This window comes from Oncorhynchus kisutch, linkage group LG21 (genome assembly GCF_002021735.2).
Source record: "Oncorhynchus kisutch isolate 150728-3 linkage group LG21, Okis_V2, whole genome shotgun sequence".
Classification (NCBI taxonomy): Eukaryota; Metazoa; Chordata; class Actinopteri; order Salmoniformes; family Salmonidae; genus Oncorhynchus; species Oncorhynchus kisutch.
Genome location: NC_034194.2, coordinates 27,239,477 through 27,253,594, shown reverse-complemented (window position 1 = coordinate 27,253,594; position 14,118 = coordinate 27,239,477). Strand labels below are relative to the sequence as shown.

General features: G+C 45.6%; 1 protein-coding gene and 1 non-coding gene across 2 annotated transcripts in view; both read left to right on the top strand.

Annotated features, from left to right (window-relative positions):
- Positions 1 to 14,118, top strand: part of foxo3b (forkhead box O3b) — a 93,789-nt gene that overhangs the window by 27,615 nt on the left and 52,056 nt on the right. The window lies entirely within an intron of this gene.
- Positions 9,078 to 9,134, top strand: LOC116356256 (U7 small nuclear RNA). Its single transcript, XR_004204743.1, has one exon. It is a non-coding gene; the product is annotated as a U7 small nuclear RNA (small nuclear RNA).

Here is a 14,118-nt window from a genome sequence, read left to right as displayed (position 1 = left end):
CCTTGGTGTCACTGTGCACTGTATGGAGAAAGATGAGGGGGTACCTTGGTGTCACTGTGCACTGTACGGAGAAAGGTGAGGGGGTACCTTGGTGTCACTGTGCACTGTATGGAGAAAGATGGAGAGAGGGATACAGCTCAAGTCCCATCTCTTGGCCTGTGACCTCTTCAAAAGCCCACACACGGCCGAAAGAATCTGTGAGCAATTTGAGGTCATATGTGGTGAGTACAGCATTAAAGATACCTTTGACTACATCATTAGTGACAATGGTGCCAACATGAGAAAAGCATTCAGTGTGTGCTTCCCCATTGGACAAGAAGATGAAGTACATGACGAAGATCACCTTGGTGACCCAGAGCTCTGGCATGACCTAACCCTGGAAGACCAGCAACCAGTGGATGCTGCTATTGCAAAAAAACAGCGCTTGCAGTGTTTTGCCCACACTCTCCAGCTGGTGGTGGGAGATGGCTTGAAAGAAACAAAAGTGATGACTCCTTCTCACAGCTCACTGCTACATACAAGCACAACATTCAAAGAGGTGTTTGAGGCTGAATTTGGGGAAGAGGCATCCCTGCTGCTGTCAACAAGATGGAACTCAACACTGAGACAAGTGAAGGCAGTTATCTAATGTGACCATCTAAAGCTCAGTCATGTTCTAGAAAAGGCTGGGCACAAGGAGTTGTTGTTCCCAGTACGGGAGTGGAATAAGTTGAAGGAGTTGGGGGACATCCTGAAGCCATTTGGAGAAGCAACAGATATGACACAGGGGGAGAAGATAGTCACAGTCAGTTCTGTTGTTCCCTCGGTCCTGTCCCTGAATCACCACCTGGAGCAGTGGAAGCCTCAAGTCCATTTCCTGAGCGGCCTGGTCAGAAGTCTCCAGGCATCCCTGAACAAAAGATTTCTTGGAATCTTCATCAATGTGAAAATGACCAGAACACAAGATGGAATCACTGCCCCCTTTTCAGATCCAGTCTACCTCAAAGCAGCTGCCTTGGATCCAGCTTTCTTTCTGATGTGGTTGGAGCACCATGTGCTGGTCAAGGAGGAGGTGGCACAAAGAGTGAAATGTAAATATTATGGAGTTTAATGTAACTTTTTCTCATAATTTTATCCAATTGACTGCCACAATAATACTTGTTCAGTGTAACCCACTGCATCACCGATACTCTAATACCGGCCTTTTGGTTTCTGCTATGCTTTCACGTTTTGCCAGAACTGATTGTGCAAGATGCTGCAGAGACTGAGCAAGCTGTGCCTCTTGTTGATGAGGAAGAGAGGACCATAGTCTTGGACAAGAAGAAGGGCTGTTTGCAGCATACTGTAAGAGGCTGAAGAAAGCTGTTGGGACCACTCCAGCTAAGTCACTACCTTGACATATGCAAAGGACAGAATGCCCTCTTGTTCGGGACGTCTCTTTCTTCACTGTCCCGAGTGGCCATCAGGGTCTTGGCAGAGCCTCCAGTGCTCCGGTGGAGCGTGTCTTCAGCCATGGTGGCATCATACTGCGGCCTCATCGTGCACAAATGACTGACAGACTTTTATCGAATTTGGTCTTTTGCAAATGCAATGCATCATAGGGCCCAGAGATAAGAGATTTAAAAATAAATAATTCTCAGACATTCAGGCCAGTGTTCAAATTGTAGGCCTCAGTCCAGTGTCAGTTGTTTTGATGTACCTTTTAATAAATGATTGTAACTTCATGGCAGGATTGTTTTAGGTGTATATATATATATATATATATATATATATATATAGATGTATAGATATAGATATAGATAGAGATAGAGAGATAAGGAAAAAAGAGAGAAAGGGAGAGAGAGAAGGAGGGAGAGAAAGAGAGAAAGAGAGAGAGAGGGAAGGAAGGAAGGAAGGAGAGAGAGAGAGGGAAGGAAGGAAGAAGGACAAAGAGAGGGAGGGACAGAGAGAGAGAGAGAGGAGGACAAAGAGACGGAGACAGGGAGGGAGGGGGAAAGAGAGAAAGAGAGAGAGAGAGAGGGAAGGAATGAAGGAAGGAAGAAGGACAAAGAGACGGAGGGAGAGAGAGAAGGACAAAGAGATGGAGGGAGAGAGAGGAGGACAAAGAGATGGAGGGAGAGAGGAGGACAAAGAGACGGAGTGAGAGAGAGAAGGACAAAGAGATGGAGGGAGAGAGAGAAGGACAAAGAGATGGAGGGAGAGAGAGAAGGACAAAGAGATGGAGGGAGAGAGAGAAGGACAAAGAGATGGAGGGAGAGAGAGAATGACAAAGAGATGGAGAGAGAGAGAGGAGGAAAAAGAGATGGAGAGAGAGAGAGGATGACAAAGAGACGGAGGGAGAGAGAGAAGGACAAAGAGATGGAGGGAGAGAGAGGAGGACAAAGAGATGGAGGGAGAGAGAGAGAGAGAAAAGGACAAAGAGACAGAGGGAGGGGGAAAGAGAGAAAGAGAGCGAGAGAGAGAGAGAAGGAAGGGGAAAGAGAGAGAGAGAGAAGGACAAAGAGACAGGGAGGGAGGGGGAAAGAGAGAGAGAGGGAAGGAAGGAAGGAAGGAAGGAAGGAAGGAAGGAAGGAAGGAAGGAAGGAAGGAAGGAAGGAAGGAAGGAAGGAAGGAAGGAAGGAAGGAAGGAAGGAGGACAAAGAGATGGAGGGAGAGAGAGAAGGACAAAGAGACGGAGAGAGGGGGAAAGAGAGAAAGAGAGTGAGAGAGATAGAGAGAGAGAGAAGGAAGGAAGGAGAGAGAGAGGGAGAGAAGGACAAAGAGACAGGGAGGGAGGGGGAAAGAGAGAAAGAGAGCGAGAGAGAGAGAGAAGGAAGGAAGGAAGCAAGGAGAGAGAGAGAGAGAGAGAGAAGGACAAAGTGACAGGGAGGGAGGGGGAAATAGAGAGAAAAAGAGGGGGAGAGAGAGAGAAGGACAAAGAGACAGGGAGGGAGGGGGAAATAGAGAAAGAGAGAGAGGGAGAGAGAGAGAGAGAGAGAGAGAGAGAGAAGGAAAAAGAGAGAAAGGGAGAGAGAAAAGGACAAAGAGACAGAGGGAGAGAGAGAAACACAAAGAGATGGAGGGAGGGAAGGAAGGAAGGAAGGAAGGAAGGAAGGAAGGAAGGAAGGAAGGAAGGAAGGAAGGAAGGAAGGAAGGAAGGAAGGAAGGAAGGAAGGAAGGAAGGAAGGAAGGAAGGAAGGAATGAGAGAGAGAAAGAGAAGGACAAAGAGACAGGGAGGGAGGGAAAAAGAGAGAGATAGAAAGGGAAGGAAGGAAGGAATGAAAGAGAGAGAGAGAGAGAGAGAGAGAAGGAAAAATAGAGAAAGGGAGAGAGAGAAAGACAAAGAGACGAAGGGAGAGAGAGGATGACAAAGGGACGGAGGGAGAGAGAGAATGACAAAGAGATGGAGGGAGAGAGAGAATGACAAAGAGATGGAGGGAGGAAGAAAGAGAGAGAGAGAGGGAAGGAAGAAGGGCAAAGAGACGGAGGGAGGGGGAAAGAGAGAGAGAGAGGGAAGGAAGGAAGGAGAGAGAGAGAGAGAGAGAAAGGGAGAGAGAGAAGGACAAAGAGACGGAGGGAGGGGGAAAGAGAGAAAGAGAGAGAGAGAGGGAAGGAAGGAAGGAGAGAGAGAGAGAGAGAGAATGACAAAGAGACAAGGAGGGAGGGGGAAAGAGAGAGAGAGGGAAGGAAGGAAGGAAAGAGAGAGAGAGAGAGAGAGAGAGCACGACAATATGTTGATGTGTCTTTCTCCTGGCTACCCATGTATTTCCATGGAAATATAAAGTTTATTTGGAAAATACTAAATATATTTTTAAAAGCATTCATGATTTGCATAAATGTAATATACTATTACTCTTGTTAAATATGAAATGGTATTACATTTGGTGAAGAGCACATTATGACTTGTTTAGGACTCGAAACTCAAAGTTTAGGAATTGAGACTTGACTTGATACTTGACAGTCTTGACTTGAGACTTGACGCGGACTTGCCTATCTTGACTTGGGACTTGACTTGGGACTTGAGTGCTAAGACTTGAGACTTACTTGTGATTTGTAAATCAATGACTTGGTCCCACCTCTGGAATCTAGTACTGAAAGCATAGGCTAGGGCTAGCTAGCACTGCAGTGCATAACATGTGGTGAGTTGTTGACTCAAAGACAGAGAAAGACAATAATTGAACAGTTTTGAACAAATACATTTCTTCCAAAATGAAGGAGAAGCAAGTGAGAGATAGAAAGAGATTTAGTTTTACTTGTAGTTTCACTTACTTAGCTAGCAAATGCAGCTAGCTAGTTTAGCCTACTTAAACACCCTGTTAAAAAGAGGGATGCTATGTCACCTAGCTGGCTATGACTATCCCACACAACACTGGAACTCTTCCAAGTCAAGATAAGCTTTTGGTTTTACAAATGTATTTCCACCGGGGCCTGTCGGTGTAAGTGCTAAACTGATTGCTGACTGTACATTGTAACGTTACTGCATGAATGTTAGTTCTATTAGCTATGTTGACTATGACATTACTTTAGCTAAAATGGTGACAACGATGTAGGCTGTCTGTAGTGGTTCCATGGTTTGGCTTGGAAAGGTTTTTTCGCCTGGTCACATACAGCTGATGTGTTGTGCATTGAAGTCCACAAGCAAAGGGAAGAGGTGAGAGGAGTAGAGTGCATAGATGCGAGAAGGAATACAACGTGGCTACAATGAAAGTGAATTGTGTTTACACGTCATCAGGGGTGTATTCATTTAGCCGATTCTGTTGAAAAGCGTTTCTTAAACGGAAGCAAACATACCTGAATTTGTCCAATAGAAATTCTCGTTTGCAACTGTTGGACTAATGATTACACCCAAATCAGCTATTGTATATGCAAGAGTGTGCAAGGCTGTACTGAATGTGTCACTGTCTGTCACTTTAAATAATTATCTCGACCTGTGTGCACCTACATTGTAAACTTTAATTCAGATGCTAGGTTGTAGTAACCTCATGATGGGTATAGGGAATATTTGAGTATCATGTAGTAGCCTAAACCCAATCAATGTTACATTAATAGATTCGATGAATTAGAGAGTGGTTAATTCTCTAATATTGAGGGAACGGTTGACCTAGGTCAAGCCATAGGACTATATGTGTTCTGCAGTGTTCTAGGCCAGAGACCATGAATAGACTGTAATATTGTGAATAGTACAAGGTTTCTCAAATGCAGACTATAGTTGAGTTTTAATACTCTCTCTATACTTTTCTCTTTCTACTTCTCTCTCGCTCTACTTTTTCTTACATGCTATGATGGTTTTCATCTGACACGGGTGGCTGGACAGGGAGAGAGGAAAGCTCTGTAGAGCGTGTGTGTATTGATGTGTGTGTGGTTCATTGCTTATGGGGGCATGAAATCGCTCCACAGCCCCAAGGCGCATTGGGAGCTGCTCTACCCAGACACAGTGCCTTCCACTCGATCTAGCTGCTCTACCCAGACACAGAGCCTTCCACTCTATCTAGCTGCTCTACCCAGACACAGAGCCTTCCACTCTATCTAGCTGCTCTACCCAGACACAGAGCCTTCCACTCCATCTAGCTGCTCTACCCAGACACAGAGCCTTCCACTCCATCTAGCTGCTCTACCCAGAAACAGAGCCTTCCACTCTATCTAGCTGCTCTACCCAGAAACAGAGCCTTCCACTCCATCTAGCTGCTCTACCCAGAAACAGAGCCTTCCACTCCATCTAGCTGCTCTACCCAGACACAGAGCCTTCCACTCCATCTAGCTGCTCTACCCAGACACAGAGCCTTCCACTCCATCTAGCTGCTCTACCCAGACACAGAGCCTTCCACTCTATCTAGCTGCTCTACCCAGACACAGAGCCTTCCACTCTATCTAGCTGCTCTACCCAGACACAGAGCCTTCCACTCTATCTAGCTGCTCTACCCAGACACAGAGCCTTCCACTCTATCTAGCTGCTCTACCCAGACACAGAGCCTTCCACTCCATCTAGCTGCTCTACCCAGACACAGAGCCTTCCACTCCATCTAGCTGCTCTACCCAGACACAGAGCCTTCCACTCCATCTAGCTGCTCTACCCAGACACAGAGCCTTCCACTCCATCTAGCTGCTCTACCCAGAAACAGAGCCTTCCACTCTATCTAGCTGCTCTACCCAGAAACAGAGCCTTCCACTCCATCTAGCTGCTCTACCCAGACACAGAGCCTTCCACTCTATCTAGCTGCTCTACCCAGAAACAGAGCCTTCCACTCCATCTAGCTGCTCTACCCAGACACAGAGCCTTCCACTCCATCTAGCTGCTCTACCCAGACACATAGCCTTCCACTCTATCTAGCTGCTCTACCCAGACACAGAGCCTTCCACTCTATCTAGCTGCTCTACCCAGACACAGAGCCTTCCACTCCATCTAGCTGCTCTACCCAGACACAGAGCCTTCCACTCCATCTAGCTGCTCTACCCAGACACAGAGCCTTCCACTCCATCTAGCTGCTCTACCCAGACACAGAGCCTTCCACTCCATCTAGCTGCTCTACCCAGAAACAGAGCCTTCCACTCCATCTAGCTGCTCTACCCAGACACAGAGCCTTCCACTCCATCTAGCTGCTCTACCCAGACACAGAGCCTTCCACTCCATCTAGCTGCTCTACCCAGACACAGAGCCTTCCACTCTATCTAGCTGCTCTACCCAGACACAGAGCCTTGCACTCTATCTAGCTGCTCTACCCAGACACAGAGCCTTCCACTCTATCTAGCTGCTCTACCCAGACACAGAGCCTTCCACTCGATCTAGCTGCTCTACCCAGACACAGAGCCTTCCACTCTATCTAGCTGCTCTACCCAGACACAGAGCCTTCCACTCCATCTAGCTGCTCTACCCAGACACAGAGCCTTCCACTCCATCTAGCTGCTCTACCCAGACACAGAGCCTTCCACTCCATCTAGCTGCTCTACCCAGACACAGAGCCTTCCACTCCATCTAGCTGCTCTACCCAGACACAGAGCCTTCCACTCCATCTAGCTGCTCTACCCAGACAAAGAGCCTTCCACTCCATCTAGCTGCTCTACCCAGACACAGAGCCTTCCACTCCATCTAGCTGCTCTACCCAGACACAGAGCCTTCCACTCCATCTAGCTGCTCTACCCAGACACAGAGCCTTCCACTCCATCTAGCTGCTCTACCCAGACACAGAGCCTTCCACTCCATCTAGCTGCTCTACCCAGACACAGAGCCTTCCACTCTATCTAGCTGCTCTACCCAGAAACAGAGCCTTCCACTCTATCTAGCTGCTCTACCCAGAAACAGAGCCTTCCACTCCATCTAGCTGCTCTACCCAGACACAGAGCCTTCCACTCCATCTAGCTGCTCTACCCAGACACAGAGCCTTCCACTCTATCTAGCTGCTCTACCCAGAAACAGAGCCTTCCACTCCATCTAGCTGCTCTACCCAGAAACAGAGCCTTCCACTCTATCTAGCTGCTCTACCCAGAAACAGAGCCTTCCACTCCATCTAGCTGCTCTACCCAGACACAGAGCCTTCCACTCTATCTAGCTGCTCTACCCAGAAACAGAGCCTTCCACTCCATCTAGCTGCTCTACCCAGACACAGAGCCTTCCACTCCATCTAGCTGCTCTACCCAGACACATAGCCTTCCACTCTATCTAGCTGCTCTACCCAGACACAGAGCCTTCCACTCTATCTAGCTGCTCTACCCAGACACAGAGCCTTCCACTCCATCTAGCTGCTCTACCCAGACACAGAGCCTTCCACTCCATCTAGCTGCTCTACCCAGACACAGAGCCTTCCACTCCATCTAGCTGCTCTACCCAGACACAGAGCCTTCCACTCTATCTAGCTGCTCTACCCAGACACAGAGCCTTCCACTCTATCTAGCTGCTCTACCCAAAAACAGAGCCTTCCACTCTATCTAGCTGCTCTACCCAGACACAGAGCCTTCCACTCCATCTGTTTTATGCACACACACACACACGCGCACGCACGCACAGATGCACGCACACACACACACACACACGCACACATACACACACGCACACACGCACGCACACACGCACGCACACACACACACACGCGCACGCACACATGCACGCACACACACACACACGCACACATACACGCACACACGCACGCACACACACACACGCGCACGCACACATGCACGCACACACACTGCATCTCTCTCTATCTTTCTCTCTCTCTCTTTCTCACTCTCTCTTTCTCGCTCTCTTTCTCTCTCTCTGTCTCTCTTTCTCTCTCCCTCTCTCTCATGCCGCGTCTGTCTTCATAATTCTATGGGTTTATGTTATAGTCCAGTTGCAGTGGGACATTTGAGTGTGTACTCATTGTCATTTACTATCCCAGGACCACTATCCCTACAAGGAAGTCATTTGTCAATCAAACAGGCACTGCTGGAGAGGGTCATTTTACTCTCTCCCTTCTCCCTTTTTTCTCTTCCTTTCTTTTGATGTGTGGAGGACCAGTTCTCTGTGACATGGGGTGACACTCACTCCCCCTGTTCTCTCTCTTACTCCCCCGTTCTCTCTCTCGCTGTGATCTTATGAGCTGAGTGTCCAGACTCCAGGGAGACCATCATACATGTCCTCTCCTACAGAGCAAAGCAGAGCAGGGCTGAGCAGGGCAGGGGGGAGCAGCAGGGAGGGAGGACAGATCAGGGGAGAGAAGAGGAGAAGAAAAGATTGGGGGTAGGGAAAAAAACAGAGTAGGGTCTACATAAAGAACAGCAGACTGTTGTTAGGCCAGCTTGTCTACTGTACCAGTAATACCAATGCTTCTCTAGTGGACACAGATGGGACCATCTGTTGCTATCTATCACTCTATCTATTTGCTACACTGGAACAAACTGTTTTATAGTAGTGATGTTTTTTTTTTACCATGATACAGAAGCTTGCGTTGTGTTCGACAGGGCCCTCCCACAGAAAAAATACTACAGTTTACTATAGAACACTATAGTACTTACTATAGAATCATGTAGTGAACTATAGTATGCTGTAGAACACTGTAGTTTCCTTTGATCATGTGTAGTACTTGATATATAATTTCTTAGTGTTTCTTAGAGCAGAAGCTCAGTCCTACCTACCTACAGGTTATAGAAAATGTGCTCTTTTATTATTTCTCCAGTAGGTTTCCTCAAGGAGAAAGCCTCCACTTCTATGTCAAAGATAATAAAACAAAAACACTTTAGTAAATACTACAGTAATGTCCCCAAAAACACTCCATTAAATACAACAGTATACTACAGTCTGCAAAAACACTACAGTAAATACTACAGTATACAGTACTACAGTCTGCAAAAGCATTACAATAATTACTATAGTATATACTACTATTATTTACTACATTATTTATACTATAGTAAGCTATAGTAAGCTATACATACTACAGTATACTACAGTAAATAGTCCGCAAAAACACTACAGTGAATACTACAGTATAGTATTCCTACCATACTATACACTATAATCTTTTTTATTGTGGGCCTCCTCACACAGAGATGAGATTTACCATAGTTTTCTGTAGGGCCCTCCACACACAGAGACGAGGTGTTCTGTAGGGCCCTCCACACACAGAGACGAGGTGTTCTGTAGGGCCCTCCACACACAGAGACTTGTCCATGACCGCGTCACTCGAACACTGCCGTCGACCGTGGTAGGCCCTCTCAGTCTCCAGAGTGGTCTTATAGCAGTCAGGTTTTGACAGGGCAACAAGGGGCACTCCACTCTCCACCTCGTGTCTCTGTCATGATAAAGTGACTGGGATCCCACAAGACCTGAGAGAGAGCTTATTGTTGCTGGGGGTTTTTCCAAGTAAACGGGTCAATATGGGTCGGGATCCATTTTCATATGAGCACTTCAGTTAAACTCTGCATAATTCATGGTCCCCCATCAAAAGATTTAGCCATCTACTAATACGCCTGCAGAGAGAGAGGGAAGAGAGAGAGCGAGGTAGAGGGAGAGAGGGATGGAGTGAGAGAAAGAGGGAAGGAGCGAAAGGAGAGAGAACCTTTGTAGCATGGTTGTCCTGAGGGAGTGGACTGTTGATTATCGTAGTGCGATGACATCACTGCACCTCTGAAAGGCTTTTAGTCTGATTAATGCACACTGTGTGTGCGTGTTTTTGTGTGTGTTTGTGCACGCTTGTGCACCGCACGTGTGGACCACTGTGTTTGTGTGTATGCGTGTGTGTGTATATCAGTGAGAGAAATCAGGTATGTTTTGTGTGTGTTCATATGGGTAAGCAGGGGGAGGGTGTGTGTGAATGTGTGTGTTTCTTGATGTACTCCAAATCCACCTCTTCCCTCTGCACTGCAGAGCCCTTTGTGCCTTCTCTCTCCTACCCACAATACATCACTTTTACTGATAGCGTATCTGTGTGGATGCTGGATGGGCGGCCGTCTCTTTATATATGGTTAGTGTGCCTCCCCCCCTCCCTCTTTTCCTCATTCCCTTCCCTTGCTTCTGGTTGTTTTTCTTTCCGTTTTCTTCTCCGACTTTTGTTCTTTTTTTCCCATCCTTTTTTTTGCAGCCGCTGCAGAAAGATGCATGGTTTTTCTTTGTAAATACAAAGAGGGAACAGGCAGAATAGCGTGCCACAGCAGCCCCTTCCCTGCCTAGCCCGATGAAACCTCACCTATTCAACTAGCAGCATACTGGCTCCATCAACAAACTGTTGGTCCTGTCTGTCACTCTGTGTCATTGATGCTTCTATTTATTTATCTACAATCTCCTTCAGCTTCAATTACAGGATGCTTCTGCTTAAAGGGAGGTTGGGTTTAGTGGTATTACAGGATGCTTCTGCTTAAAGGGAGGTTGGGTTTAGTGGTATTACAGGATGCTTCTGCTTAAAGGGAGGTTGGGTTTAGTGGTATTACAGGATGCTTCTGCTTAAAGGGAGGTTGGGTTTAGTGGTATTACAGGATGCTTCTGCTTAAAGGGAGGTTGGGTTTAGTGGTATTACAGGATGCTTCTGCTTAAAGGGAGGTTGGGTTTAGTGGTATTACAGAATGCTTCTGCTTAAAGGGAGGTTGGGTTTAGTGGTATTACAGGATGCTTCTGCTTAAAGGGAGGTTGGGTTTAGTGGTATTACAGGATGCTTCTGCTTAAAGGGTGGTTAGGTTTGGTGGTATTACAGGATGCTTCTGCTTAAAGGGTGGTTGGGTTTGGTGGTATTACAGAATGCTTCTGCTTAAAGGGTGGTTGGGTTTAGTGGTATTACAGGATGCTTCTGCTTAAAGGGTGGTTGGGTTTGGTGGTATTACAGGATGCTTCTGCTTAAAGGGAGGTTGGGTTTAGTGGTATTACAGGATGCTTCTGCTTAAAGGGTGGTTGGGTTTGGTGGTATTACAGAATGCTTCTGCTTAAAGGGTGGTTGGGTTTAGTGGTATTACAGGATGCTTCTGCTTAAAGGGTGGTTGGGTTTGGTGGTATTACAGGATGCTTCTGCTTAAAGGGAGGTTGGGTTTAGTGGTATTACAGGATGCTTCTGCTTAAAGGGAGGTTGGGTTTAGTGGTATTACAGAATGCTTCTGCTTAAAGGGAGGTTGGGTTTAGTGGTATTACAGGATGCTTCTGCTTAAAGGGAGGTTGGGTTTAGTGGTATTACAGAATGCTTCTGCTTAAAGGGAGGTTGGGTTTAGTGGTATTACAGAATGCTTCTGCTTAAAGGGAGGTTGGGTTTAGTGGTATTACAGGATGCTTCTGCTTAAAGGGAGGTTGGGTTTAGTGGTATTACAGGATGCTTCTGCTTAAAGGGAGGTTGGGTTTAGTGGTATTACAGGATGCTTCTGCTTAAAGGGAGGTTGGGTTTAGTGGTATTACAGGATGCTTCTGCTTAAAGGGAGGTTGGGTTTGGTGGTATTACAGGATGCTTCTGCTTAAAGGGAGGTTGGGTTTAGTTGTATTACAGGATGCTTCTGCTTAAAGGGAGGTTGGGTTTAGTGGTATTACAGGATGTTTCTGCTTAAAGGGAGGTTGGGTTTAGTGGTATTACAGGATGTTTCTGCTTAAAGGGAGGTTGGGTTTAGTGGTATTACAGAATGTCATACTTGGTGGAGAGTGTGCAAGGAATGAGGGAGATGGGGAGAGAGAGGTTTTGAAGTGATGTTATTGGGTGATAGTGCCACCACTGACACCTCTGATGGGCCCCAGTGTGACCTTTTAGTTCCCTCCATAACAGTCGGTCTGTGGTGGTTTCACAACATTCAGGTGTGTGTGTGTGGCTACTGGGTGGAGTGTGCCATGCCAGTGGGCTGTTTGATGAATGCTCTGATCTGACTGATCTGTGTACAGTATGTCTGAAGCTCTCTCTCTCTATAAAAATACTATGCTGTGGTATAAATAGTATAGTATTCACTGTTGTGTTTTTGCAGACTTTACTGTAGTATTCACTGTAGTGTTTTTGCAGTTAAATGTAGTAAAATAAATTGTATATACTACAGTAATTCATGTAGTGTTTTTGCAGATTGTAGTATACTGTAGTATTTACTGTAGTACAAAGTATCATCTTTGAGGAAAACTATTGGAGAAATACTAAAAGAGCAGATTTTCCATAACCTGTAGGTAGGTAAGTCTGGGGTCTGAAGGTCTGGGGTCTAAAGGGAACACAATACATGCTCTATACATGCTCCATGTATTGTAGGTTTCTCACATATGGGTGGCACAAATTGAGATATGGGGGAGGGGAATGGGAACGGTATATGCAAATTGAATTCTGTAGTATTTACTATAGTTTAAAAAAACTGGAGTGTTTTTGCTGACATTAATGTAGTATTTACTTCAGGTTTTTTTTTCAGAGAATTTTGTAGTATTTACCATAATATTCTACAGTATATTTCAACCTTCTATAGTAAGTACTACACATGATCAAGGGATACTACAGTGTGTAGTATAGTATTCTACAGTATACTACAGTTTACTACAGAATTCTATAGTAAGCACTATAGTGTTCTATAGTAAACTGTAGTATTTGTTAATGTGGGTCTCTCTCACTCTCTCTTTCTCAATTCAATTCACTTTAAGGGATTTATTGGCATGGGAAGCGTATGTAACATTGTCAAAGCAAGTGAACTAGATAATAAACTATATTTAAATGAACAATAAAGTTCTAAAAGAATAAAGACATTACAAATGTCAAAAAGGCTTTCCTTAAGTTTGTGTCAGTCACAGTGGTCAGGTATTCTGCCACTGTGTACTCTCTGTTTAGGGCCAAACAGCATTCTAGTTTGCTCAGTTTTTTTGTTAATTCTTTCCAATATGTCAGATAATGATCTTTTTATTTTCTCATGATATGGTTGGGTATAATTGTATTGCTGTCATTGGAGCTCTGTTGGGTCTGTTTGTGTTTGTGAACAGAGCCCCAGGACCAGCTTGCTTAGGGAACTCTTCTCTGGATTCATCTCTCTGTAGGTGATGGCTTTGTTATGGGAGGTTTGGGAATCGCTTCCTTGAGGGTTTGGCCGGGGTAGACCGTCATTGTAAATAAGAATTTGCTCTTAGTTAAATAAAAAATATATTAAAATAGGTGGTTGTAGAATTTAACATCTTTTTGGGGGATTTTGATCATTACCGTGTATCGGCCTTATTCTGCTCGGAATGCATTATTTGCTGTTTTAGATTGTACACAGAGGATATTTTTGCAGAATTCTCCATGCAGAGTCTAAATTTGGTGTTTGTCCCATTTTGTGAATTATTGGTTAGTGAGTGGACCCCAGACCTCACAACCATAAAGGGTTCTAGAACTGATTCAAGTCTTTTTTTGCCAGATTCTAATTGGTATGTCAAATTTAATGTTCCTTTTGATGGCATATAAGGCCCTTGTAGCCTTGTCTCTAAGATTGTTCAAGAGCTTTGTGGAAGTTACCTGTGGTACTGATGTTCAGGCTGAGGTATGTATCGTTACCTGTGGTCCTGATGTTTAGGCCGAGGTATGTATCGTTACCTGTGGTCCTGATGTTCAGGCTGAGGTATGTATCGTTACCTGTGGTCCTGATGTTTAGGCCGAGGTATGTATCGTTACCTGTGGTCCTGATGTTTAGGCCGAGGTATGTATCGTTACCTGTGGTCCTGATGTTTAGGCCGAGGTATGTATCGTTACCTGTGGTCCTGATGTTCAAGCCGAGGTATGTATCGTTAC